Consider the following 5,119-nt stretch of genomic DNA (forward strand, 5'->3'; position numbering starts at 1 on the left):
CACTGTTGCCTCGCAAAGGCCTATCTCTAGGTCGATTCTGAGGCTAGCCCGGAACCAGCCAACTGGCTCTGCGACTCGTGGACCTTGGGAGCTTCGCGTGTGAGTCAGTGGACTTCCGGAGGGCTTGGCGCCTCGCCTGCGGGCTGGCTTTGTGGAGAAAGCTGGAGGGAAGCGACCTTTGGGGACGATTCCCTAGAGGAGCAGCGCGCATCATACGCGAAAGCTCCCCGGTTCGAAACCAGGCGGAAATATTTGCTTTTAGTCCTCAGAACCCATTGCTACTTTTTCTCATTGCTTAAGAGCTAGAATCAGACTCGGGTCCCGGACAGTCCCAGAGGGAAAAGCACTAAGTGCGATGACCCATAGGAAGGTGCAATAGAACCAGAAGTACTACAAGATTTTTACCACTGCATATGAACCTAAATCCTGGGGTGCATCTATGGAAATGGATCCTAAGGGGGTAGAAGCAGGGCGGAAGGAATATAATGTTGAGTCTGGCTAGGTTTGCTTATTGACATAGGTGCACTAAGTGGAAATTCAGAAGCCATTGTGCTAGTCTGAGGAGCTGTCGGCGATTCTAAATTGTTCACTTGAACCAGTTGGCTGAAAACTTGCACCCAGAGGTGGCCTGCAGTAAATGAAGTTGAAATGCCAGAGCGTCTTTGGCATATTTATTGTAGAGGAAATTACCTGAAGGCTTGCGGGGGAGGGGGGGTTAGAAAGCTGCAGCAAATTTCTCACGTAAAACATACTCATTCGCCTACATCTATAGCCGCAGGTATGGCCACGGAGACATTACCTTTAAGAAGTCAGTGAGAAATACATTTAAGGGACCTGTCCTTGCATCCTCAAGGCATTCTGTGGTGGCGATTTTGTGAAGGATAGTGGGAACTGCTGCCACTGACCTGGGATTTCTGAAATTAATGGGAGTGCCTTAGTCAGGGTTGCTGAAGAAACAGAACGAGGGATTGTAAACAGATAACTAGATAGATAGCTAATGGTGATAGCAACTTTATTTGTAATCATAAAGCCATAGAACCTACTTAATTTCCAAAGTATATGGAAAGGGTTGAATAAATAATACCAAATCCAAACCTGTTGCTGTCGAGCGGATTCCGACTTATAGCGACCCATTAGGACAGAGTAGAACTGCTCCGCAGGATTTCCAAGGAGCGCCTGGTGGATTCAAACTGCCGACCTTTTGGTTAGCAGCCGTAGCACTTAACCACTACACCACCAGGGTTTAAATAAATAATAGTACAAATAAATGATGGGGGCGGGGGGAACTCCTTCGTCAAAAACAACTCCCATGATTATTTCTTTCAATCATTTCCGAGTTCTGGGTTTCCACGGCGAAGAGGACTGAAGGGTAACTAAGGTTATTCTCTGCTTTTACATAGCAGGATTTATGGAGTAGAAACGCTGGGGACATCTTAACACTTATAAAACCTGAGGTACGTCCCTGAGGGGGCTCGAACCACCAACCTCTCCGTTAACAACCTAACGCCCTGACAGATTGCGCCACAAGGACCACGAGAAGCAGCTTTGTTTTAACAGCAAGTGAACGCTTGCTAACCACTAGGCGGTGCCAGCCGCTTTCTGCCGTACGAATTGCGCAAAGCCTCGGAAAAACCAGCAGGTTGGGGCGACAAATCGTGTTGTTCGTCGCGTTGAAACCAGTGCGTTGGGTGAATCTGAAGCTAGGAGGGCAGCCGAATGGCCTTCGTCCCTCCTTGCTCCTCGTCTGCCTCAGATGGCAGCGACCCCGGGAGATCCCCGGGTCTGCAACCCCCGCCCGAGCCCAACCGGGTCCACAACACGGCTGCTCTGCCTTCGCCGCCCGCCCGCCCGTCCGCCAGCGCCGTGGACGCCCTCCGCTCGCCCCGGTTGCGGTCGGTGGGGCAGGAGCACGGAAAATAAGTGGGGAAAGGGAAACGGTGAAGAAGAGCGAAGGAAAGCAGGGGGGCGTGGACGAGAACGAGACCTCCAGGAAGCCTGTGCTGAGACTCAGGCGAGGTCCTGGGGAGGAGAGAATGATTTTTAAAGTGTAGCACAATGGGGAGGGATGAGCTGAGAGACGGCAGGAAATGGGAGTAGAGTAGAGCAGAGCACCTGTGGCTGTCCAAGAACAAAACAGTGTCAATGTTTTCCTGTCGATACAGTTTAAGGAAGAGTAGGGAGCGCTGGTAGGTTTGTGGTGCGCCGTGATCGTATAGTGGTTAGTACTCTGCGTTGTGGCCGCAGCAACCTCGGTTCGAATCCGAGTCACGGCAGTGTCTGGCACATGTTTTGTCCCGTACCGGCGCGCTTCTTTTGGCTTGCTTTCCATTTCATTCCCGCACCGCATCGCTCCCCATCTGCGCCTAAAAGGCAGCAGACCTTACAGCTAGGGCTCAGAAGGGGCGGAACCCCGACAGTGAGCATACCTGGATGGAGCCTGGTCTAAGGGAAACCCTGCGTGCGCCCCACATCCGGGCAAAAGGTGAAATGCCTCTCACTCGGTCTTACAAGTACCTTCCGCTATTGAGATGGTGTGGTCATAACCGTTTTCCTGGTAAAGGTATTTCAAATATCAGCTGGGCTTTTTTACACGAAACCGGGATAAACTTTTAATGCGTTTACAGTAAAATCCAAACTCCCTGCCATAGTCCGTGTGCGGGCCATGTCCCTCAGTTTTTATGCTAACAGTACGTTAAAAAAGAAGTGTAATTCTCACAGTATAATGCGGAAATCTTTAGTGAACAATTTTTGAACTTTGACAAGTGTAATCAAGTTACATAAAGTTTCCATCATCCCAGCAAGGTCCATAGAGCTCCTTTCCAGGTAATCCCCGTCCCCATCCCCTCCCTGGCTTAATTACTCACTCTTCTGAGGTCTCTCACTGGAGATTAGTTTTGCCTATTCTTGAAATGCACATGAATGAATGCACAGTTTTTGTATCTGACTCGTTTTTTTCTTTTTTCAGGCAGCATTATGTTTTCAAGATATAGCTGTGTTGTTGCGTTTATCACTTCTTAATTGCGGTATTGTTGCTGGGTGTTATTCCAATGTGTGAATACACCGCAGCTGATGAACATTTGGGTTATTTCCAGTTTTGGCTTTTGTGACAAGGCCGCAATGAGCATGCTTGTCTGAGTCTTTGTGTGGACATGTGCAACCATTTCCCTTAAAGTACTGGAATTGCTGGGTCAAGGGATAGGTGGCAGTTTAACTTTGACAGAAGCTGCCAAACGGTCCCCTACGATGGTTTCTCACCAGCAAAGTCGGTTGCAGTTGTTGCACATTCTTGTCACCACTTGGTGTTCTCTGCCTTTTACATGCACCATTCTGGTGGATTTGTAAGGGTACTTTTTCATGGTTTAAATATGTGTTTCCCTAATGAGTAATGACGTGGGGCTTGCTTTCCTAAGCCTTTTGGCCATTTAGAAATCCTCCTTTGTGAAGAAAGCTTATTCAATATTTTGCACACTGTTATCTGGCTTGGCTCTTTATTACTGACCTCTAAAAGTTCTGTACACAAGATTTAAGTCATTTTGCAGATAATCATGTTGTAAATATTTTCTCCCAGCCCATGACTTGCCTTTTCACTTTCTTAGGTGGTTTTTCATGAACAGAAGCTTTTCATTTCAATGAAATCTAATGTATCTTTAAAAAAATTCTTTATTTATAAGGCCTATTGTGTTCTCTAGGAAATCTTTTTACCCCAGGATGGAGTGTATTCTCCTCACTTTTCTTCTAAGAACTTTACCATTGTTGTTTTAATTTTTGAATCTTTGACATCTCAGATTCCTCTCCTGATCACAGTGACCTTGTCGACTACCAATTCCCTGGCCTCACAGAAATCTTCTCTGTATTGCAAAAACATCCACAGTAGTTACCTGCTTTGCTCTCTGACAGCTACAGGGGCCATGTGTCCCTTGTCTCCCCCTTATTCCCGCTCCATCTCTGACATCCTCTCTCTCCTTTTCTGTAGCTGAGAGACCCAGGAAAAACCGAAACAGAATGAGAGAGACCTAGTCTAACCTGTGCTCAAGAACGCAGGCTCTGGGTTAGGAATCTGATTCAGCCCTTGTATGGCCTGGTGTTAAACTTCATGTGCCTCAGCATTTTCATCCTTTGAAAGTTAAGTTTAAACAAACAAACAAACAAAAGCTGCCCGTTGGAAAGAACTTGCCCTTTTCCCCAGCAGTTGCTGTTCTTGCTGCAGTGCTTACCGCCTTGCCTTCACACCCGAAGCTCAAGTGCTCCCACCCTGGGAAAGGCGCGGACTTGCCTGCTCACCCGAAACCAGGACACGGTGCTTGGCCTTGTTCTGCTTTGGTTCAAACTGGAGTCCGGGACACAACTGGACTAGATCACCCGTCCCCCTCCCCCAGCGACTGAGGGCCCAGTTCCAGAGGATGCCGACTTCACCATACCTTTAGATCAGGAAATTTCATAACATGTTTTTTTTCCCTTTCCTTCCTTCTTTGATCTATCTCCCGCCGCCTCCCCCGCCCCGCCCACCCAGAAGAAAGGATTCACCGCCATTCTGTCGCGGTGTCCCTTTGGTGTTCTCTTGGACCGGACAAAGGGGCCAGTTGTCCTTCCCCTACAGGAGCAGAAAGAGCAGCCGGCCCCAGGGGAACCACAACTCACCGAGTGCGCCCTTGTGCATCACACGTGTGCTTGGCAGGGTTCGGACAAACTCAATACAGCGCGGTCTCAAACTTCTCTGCAGGTTGAACAGGAAGGGTATGGGGCTCCAGATCGCCGAACAAGCCGCGCGGAGAGCTCTGACATCTGTTTCTGGGCCTAGAGGACAGACCACGAAGAGGCTCCTTTTGAGCGACACACAGAGACAATGAACAGGCGCAAGGCCAGACCGACCCCACGGTCCCAGTATTAGGGAATCAAACCCTAAGCTCTGAGCTAGCCGAGGGTCTGGAGTTAAACTGATCTGCCCTTTATCAGGAGAGTCATTTGCTCAGTTCAGGGATACGAATGACAAGAATTGTGGAGACCAACGTCCACGCTTCACCGGTGAGAAAACGCGAATTCCTGACTGACTAGATGTGGAATCTGAGGAAGAGATCGCTATGAGCAATGGAAGGGTGGAGTTGCCGTCAACTAAGACGGA

The 5,119-nt window shown here is 48.8% G+C and overlaps 1 non-coding gene across 1 annotated transcript; it reads left to right on the top strand.

Moving 5' to 3' along the window:
• The first annotated feature begins 2,201 nt into the window (after positions 1–2,201).
• Positions 2,202–2,273, top strand: TRNAH-GUG (transfer RNA histidin (anticodon GUG)). Its single transcript has one exon. It is a non-coding gene; the product is annotated as a tRNA-His (tRNA).
• Positions 2,274–5,119: the final 2,846 nt, after the last annotated feature.

This window comes from Elephas maximus, chromosome 3, assembly GCF_024166365.1.
Source record: "Elephas maximus indicus isolate mEleMax1 chromosome 3, mEleMax1 primary haplotype, whole genome shotgun sequence".
In the NCBI taxonomy this organism is placed as follows: domain Eukaryota; kingdom Metazoa; phylum Chordata; class Mammalia; order Proboscidea; family Elephantidae; genus Elephas; species Elephas maximus.